We start from the raw sequence: 7,840 nt of genomic DNA, 5'->3' as shown, positions 1-7,840 counted from the left end.
TGTATTTTTTTGGTAGTTTCAAAATTTCTACAATGTAATGTATATGTATTTATATATGTATTTTTATATATCTCACATATATACACTAGAAAGTGCTCAACCTTCCTTGCCACTTGAAAACCTTGTGCAGCTGTGCAAAACAGGCAGTGACTGTAACCAGAGAAGGTTCAAAGTGAAATTAACAGCTAACATTTATTGACCACTCATTATGGGCTAGGAGCTCCACTAAATACTTTGAATGAATTATTTCTTTTAATCTTTACAAATTGTATGACATGAAGCTCTCTCAGCAGTCCTTTTTAGCAGTTGAAGCATGGAGAGATTAAATAACTTGCTCAAATTCACTAAGGAGGAAGCTTCTAAGGGAGATGTGAATAATTTGTAGGATTCAAAAATAAAAAAAATAATAAAGTTGACCCTTGGTGTTAAGGAATCATCTCCTGGGGAATGGAACATTAGCTGGTTAACCCCCAAAAGAGGATAAGTTTATCTGGTTAAAAATTAAACCATCCATTATTAGAAATTGAGACCTGAGGGAATCCAGGATGGGTAAGTAACTGTATTGTGTGATTTTTTTGGTGGGACAGTTAACTTTTCTACCACATAGAAAGTGGTTTACTGGTAGATTTTTTTTTTAATTGGATGTGATACAAAGGGTATCTGATCTGAGGAGGAGCCTAGAGCAAGTCAATTCAATTCATTTTGGTAATTTGGGGATTTTGTTTGGCTTGGCACCTATTTCTCCCTTCCCAGTCCCTCTGTATGAACATTTGTTGTTCTCCTCTACCTCCTGAAGAGTCTCCTCCTTTGATATCTTGCTGTTTCTCTTACCTAACTACCAGCTGGGAAATACAGAAGTACTAAATGTTATAGTAACTTTAGAACTTCTAAATAGGAGGGCCCTAAGGGTGGCAGTACTGTTGGAAGGAGGTGACCTGGAACTCTTTCAGGTTGTGTTTGCATAGCACTTCGCATGAGAATGAGACAACGTTAATTGTGTACATCAAAGAATGGGCCACTGGTAAGTGATTTAGTCCTAAGGACAAGTACTGAATCAATGACCAGTTGCAAAGTAAATGTGCCTAATGCCCTTGGGTCTCTGTCTAACCTCAAGGCACCTTCTAACCTCAGACACAGACACAGAAGAACTGTTTTCCTAAAAAGTCATTGATGATCCTTAATATTCTATGTCAAATAGTGGGAAACAGAATCTTGAAAAGACAGTAAAACCTTCATGATTGTCATGAAGTTTTGTTCATGGCGTTTATGTTCCTTGGAATATAATTGCAAGGAATGCTTCTACTCATCATTCCCATCCCTATCATTCATTGAAATCCAGCCCAAGGGCCCCTCTTCTATGGAGAATTCTCTGATGCTATCAGCTGAGAATCATCTCACCCTTCCTGGAACTCGATAAGCAGTGTTTCCTTGGCTGTGACTCTTTGAATAAGTTGTATAGTTATATTGCTCTTCCCTTGAGAGACAGGAACTCTACTAAATAACAACAAGGGGGAAACAACAGCAATGACTAAGGTGTGGCAAACGTATTTATTTCAGTAGAGAGAAACTTGGTGATTTAAAGTTAGACACAATCTACCAGACTAAGCCTTCAATGCACGAGGCTTCAAAAGTCCATTGTGTTGAAAACCTATTCTATGCAAGGGTTTAATTGGCTTCTAGCTCAATACTGAGAGGTAGGAGGTACTTTATAGACTTTGGTCATCACTAAGACATATTCTCAGTTACTTCCTGGAGCCTCAGTTCCCTCATCTGCCAATGGGACAAATGACATGAAGAGGTCATACCTGATAGAAGTATTGTGAGAACAAGGTAAAATAAGGGATGTGGAAAAGCTTTATCCAAGGCATGACTGGGCATTATTTTAAACCATAAGCCAAATCCTATGTCACAGAGGAGATTGCTGTTATAAGGATGTGTGGTCAACACCTAGAATTCATGTATGATCAGTGAGACGAACTACCTGGGACTGACATCCACTAAGGAAAAGTCTGAGTGGCTGAAGTGGTCATAGGGAGATGAGGGCAGCTCGTACCCAAACAAGGCGGAATATTAATATGCTGAAAAATAGTACTCTGGCAACTTTTCCTAAAGTAACTGCCTAAATCTTGATCTGTGAAATGGGTTTTTCAGGAAGAAAAATGGGTCAAATAAGTTTGAGTTAGGATTTTTACCCACAGCCTTTAGAATGCAGACATGACTCATTAAGAGAACATACGCAGGCAGCTTTAATTTTCTCCATGGCAGTAACCTGGCTGAAGCTGAAACTTGACCCATTGCCTTAAGATCTGACAGAAGAAAGAATGTGTTTGTGAATTGCTTGGGGTTGCTGAAATAAGAATCAAAAGAGGAAGATTTGAATGATGTTTATCCAGCATTAAAAAAGGGAGGTTTTAATTTTGGCAGTCATGGGAGTATTAGTCCTTGGAAAGCTGGATTCTGTTATGAGGGAAAGGGTTAATCAGGCACACCCTTTCTGGCCTTCCTTCCTCAGCCCCATTCTAACAGGAAATAGTTCCATGATTGATTAGTAATGTCTGCCATGGTGTGGGTGGGGGGAGTTACGGCACATCTGTCATACATTTTCAATCCTTCGATAATTATGATAATTATGCAATGAGTGATATGTGGTTAGTATAAAAGTTAGATGCAATTGTGTCTACTAAATTATAAAAGAGTTTCAATACAGATCAACTACGCTTAGAGACTTTATGTCTCTATTCTCTGTGTGTTCTGAATCTCTGTTGTGGAGTAGGGTGGAGGAATAGTCTGGTCCCAGTAATTTGTAATAGTCTAGGTCCTGATGCTTCTTCATGCTATTCCCAGCACAGAGAAGATATTTTCATTGCAATGGTTCATAATTCAGGACTCACATATCCAAATCTTCAAATTCTGCACAGGGGTAACAGAAGTGGAAAAGAAAACAAGCCAATGATTGCCAAGTGACCAAGGGTAAAATTGGTAGTGGAAAAATTGGATTTGCAAGCTATTAAGAATTTTTTACAAACAGTGGAGCATTTAAATAAAATGACGCTGATGTCTTTCTAAATACTTGGTGCTTTCTCCTTTGTGTTCTTGTTAATGTTCTTTCTTGCAGAAGGAATTTTTATTTATTTTATTATCTTTATGCAGATAATTTCCATTTGTTCTACTGAGGAGAGAAGAAAATTTTTTACTGGAGTTGAGTGCCTTCAATATTCAATATTCAAGAGAAGAGTCAGATTTGTCAGTGACCAATTAAGTGAGATTTAAAAAATGCATGCACTTAACAGAAGACCATGGGAGAAGGGAAGGAAAAAAAATAGTTCAAACAGAGAGGGAGGCAAATCATAAGCGGCCCTTAAATACAGAGAACAAACTGAGGATTGATGGGGGGGGGTGGGGAAAATGGGTGATGGGCATTGAGGAGGGCACTTGTTGGGATGAACACTAGGTGTTGTATGTAAGTGATGAATCAAGGGAAACTACCCCGGAAGCCAAGAACACACTGTATACACTGTGCGTTAGCTAACTTGACCATAAATTATATATTTTAAAAAAAGTGCATGCACTTTCTAATAGAAAAATAATAGGCCCTGGGTGGGGTGGAATTAAGGGACAGGACAGTAGTGTATAGAGGAGGAAATAAGAAACACTGAGAAGACCAAAAGAGGTCTCTTCTTTGATTAACATCTCTCTCTTTTTTTTACCCTTCATTATTTCTGGTCCTTTTCCACTTTCAGCCAATAAGATGACTGCTCCCTGGGAAGGGACTTTCATTAACTTGTAACTAGAGTAAGTCACCTCCTCCTTCAGACTAGTCTTTCTCCAATTTCAGACATTGACATGTTTTCTTTCTGATGTTTGCTTTATCAATTTGCTACCTGTATTGTTTCCCCTTCATTACTATTTATTTGTATTGGCTCACTTTTACAACTTTTTATGACTAAAAGAAAAATCAGTGTCACTTGTGGTAAATAGAAGGTACCCCAAAACAAACAAACAAACAAACAAACAAATAAATAAAATGGAAACAAAAACATTGTTAAAAAAATTTTTGGAAATAAAACTCAAAGATGAAATGTAATTATCTCTAAACCTGAGAGATTTACAATTTTATGCTAATTACTAATTTTCTGAAGTAAGTCCCTCATTGAGAAGAATGTATCAACTTATTAATAGTCAGTAATGGAGGGGTATTCAGCCTACTTCAGTCTAAAACCATGTAATTGTCTACAGTTTAGGAAACAGACTTTTCTAGGGAGCCATGATGGATGGTAGGAAAAGCTTGATTTCTAATCAGACCACACCAAGTTCGAGCTCTTACTGGTCTCTCACAGTAAAAGTAAGATGATAATATCCACTTCAAAGGGCTCCTGTGAGGCCAGAGGTAACATATTAAAAAGCATGTAGAGCATATTTAGGCAACTCCAATTTTATTTCTTTCTTCCAATACAATATTTGTAGAATATCTCCAGTTTTGATGTATTTTGTTCTAGGTGGAGAAAGACATTAAAACAACAACAACAACAACAACAACAACACAGAATCACAGAATTTGAGAAATGGAAGGGATTATTCAGAATAAAAATAAACAAAATTTATGGGCTTTTATTTTACATTCAAAATAAATATGGCTTTATTGAGTCCCATAGGAAAAACGTACTGGCTTATGACATATACTATCTGCTTCATTGACTAGAAAAAAGTCAGTGAGCAAATTATTACAGTTTATAGTCATTCAAAGTTAATATCTGGGCATATTTGAGAAGCAGCAATAAGGTAGCATTTTAATCCCTTAGCTTTACGTTCAAAGTGAGGGCAGGGGGTTGGACATGGGGGCCTCACAGCTCTGTTTAGCAGCAGTGCCCCTCATGAATGTTGAAGAAACAGACTCAGAGCATCAAGTGTCCCCATGTTCTTAAGAAATACATAAGTCATATATAGTGACAACGGAATTTTACCCATTGTAGAGTCTTATTAAATGCTGATTAGCAACTGACAGCATTGTGTACAATTCTATAATAAGAGAATGCTCAATATGGAAGGAATTTCAAAGATCACTTAATTCAGAGGTCAGCATTAAGGAGTGATGTGGGTCAGAGGGCACTGGGAGAACCAGAGGGATCTAACTAGAAAGGGAATCTCTCCTAACTGTTCCTATGCAAGACTTTGGACCCAATGTTGCCAGGTGTGACTTCTAAAGAGAAGACAGGTATTTGGACTTTTGGGTTTTTATATGAAGATGTCTTTATCTCTTGGCAACTAAGCAACTAAACTCCCCTACCTCTTCTCCCACCCCCACCCTCACCTTTGCCACACACACACACACACACACACACACACAAACAACTTCTGTGTAGGTCAAATAGGAAGGGTCCATGGTTTTCAACCACTCTGAGTATTGCCATCTTGGTGCATCTGATTTAGTCCAAGTGTTTCTACCCAAATGAGAAGATGTAGGCTAAGAAAGAATGACTTAGTCAAGGGCACATCAGAAGTCTTTCTTCTAAAATCTCCTATGACAAGCTGATAGATCATTTTAAAAACTATGATGGAATAAAACAGTAACCTGATAATCTAAAACAGCAATAATTCTGAGTCCCAATCTTTGTTTAATTGTCTGTAACCTATTTTATCCAAGCTGTTGAACACATGAAGTTAAGAAAGTAGGTCACTATTGAAGAGTTGGTAGGGGTGGTTTGAAAATTAAGTGGAAGTATTTGTTGGTGTAAGACAGTCCCAGAGGTGAGTTCCTATTCCAAAATTGTGGACCAGCAGTTAAAGTAATGTGGAAATATGTTTACCCATGGTCTCAGAGAGAAAGTTGAGTGAGATAATGAGTGTCATTTGCAATTCCATGGAAAGAAAACCCATGCATACTTTGCATTGGTCTTCAAGGATGGATAAATGGATGGATGATTCATTTATTAATGTGACAAATAATGACTGACCTCTGAGTATGAACTAGTCATGGTTCAGGCACTGGGGATGTGACATGAGCAAGGGAAAAAAAAGAATCCCTGCCCTAATGTGACTTATATCCTAATGGGTTGAATAAGCTGCTTAGGCAATTCTCAACTGGTTAAATAATGGATCAGCTCTGCCATCCTTTTTAGTCATGCCGACAAGAACAAGAAAGTTGATGATGGCATTGGGAACAAAAAGTTGGCTCTCTTGCTCTTAGGCCAATATTCTATTGCCAAGGCAATGATATGCTCGCTGGTCTGGATTATGGCGTAGACTTTTATATTTTGAATCAAAGCTCTAAAAATACCAGGAGGCAAAAGATGCTATTAACGGGACAAAGCAAGAGGACTGGTATCAATTTACTTCTTTGTTGCCCATGCCTCACTTTAAAAAAATACCTGAAACCTAGTACAAACAGGGCGTGCACCTAAATTAAACCCGTGGTCAGCTTTGCTGGGGAGGGACAGACACGTTTCTGTAAGTGATTCGTCTTCAGCCCTGTTGGCTCTGGCAGATTTATAGGGGTTATATTTTCACACACAAATTGTCCTTGAACAATTTCTCCACTACCTGGAACACTGCTCCCTCTTCCCTGTCTCTTGTCAGATGTGCCCATCTGCTGTCTCCCTCACAGATTTTTTCTTTAATAACAAAGTAATTGTTGACTTTGTAAGAAAAATCCAATTCTTGGTTGAAGTTTATGTTCCACAGGGTCTCTCTTCAGGGAGAAAACCAGCAGCGGATAGAGTTGCACATTCCTTATGTTGGGGCCAGCTCCCTCTAAAGCCTGTATTACCGTGAAACAACTGCACTGCCCTTTCCAGCTGGTTCTCTTTTCTTTCTTGGGAGGGATCAGGAAAGACTAATGTTTCTTGTCCTTCACCTTCCCTCTAAGTGCCAGAGCTGCTTCAGGGAGCAATGTCAGCCGAGGGTCAAGGAGAAGATGGTAGATGAGCCTGGTAGCCCCTGAATTAGCCAGTGATGCCCACTTCCCATCTGCAAGGTGGTTTTATGACCTTACACAGGTCATTTCTTAAGCTTATCAATTCCCTGACTACAAGGAACTTGGAAGTCATGACCAATGATTGCGAAACCTCCTGTGGCATCCACAGATGAAGACACCCAGCCTGGCTGAATGGACTTAATAAAGATCTGATCAAGTGTGGCTACTGTTTTCTAGAAACATGCTGACCCTTTTGGCATATTTCATTGCAACAAAGTCTCTACCAAGTTGACTTAACTGGATTAAAGAATCTTAATTAAAAGATAAAATAGAAAAATGGTTAGGAGAAAAGGCTTTAGAATCATTTAATCCTTGGTTTGTATCTTTGCTTTATTATTTTTTAGCTTAAGGACACTGGATGAGTTACTTAGACTCTTCAAACCAAGCTTTCCTGCTGGTACAAAGAAAAGAATGGCTTCTACAATATATCTTGAAGTTATCACGTTATCCTAAGGGTTAAATGATATGATGGGTGCCCCAATAGGCACTCAATAAAAGGTAATTTTTATTCTTGTTATAAAGTATAAATTATAGAATATTTTCAGCAAATACATTTTTAATTAAGAAATCTCAGTGAACAGAGTCTTCATGAGTAGGCCCTTATGGGACTTGCCATAACAAAGCAGTAAAAATATTTCTGAATTGCTGTATTACTTATTTATAGGAAGACATTGCTTTGAAAATATTTCTTAAAGTTCTGAGCAAAATGCTTTGAAGATCAACTCAAGAGTAGGGTCAATACTCCCCTTGAAGCCTTGTTTACACATTAAGTCCTTATCCTGTAGTTGGTGCAAAGGCACGTTCAGTTTAGCTGCCCCTGTGGGGTGATATATTCTGAATTTGCAGTGTCTGGATTCCTGAGACTTTACT

Source organism: Panthera pardus, unplaced genomic scaffold, assembly GCF_024362965.1.
Source record: "Panthera pardus isolate Hobbes unplaced genomic scaffold, ASM2436296v1 HiC_scaffold_22, whole genome shotgun sequence".
NCBI classification, from domain to species: domain Eukaryota; kingdom Metazoa; phylum Chordata; class Mammalia; order Carnivora; family Felidae; genus Panthera; species Panthera pardus.
This window is presented reverse-complemented; position numbering follows the sequence as displayed.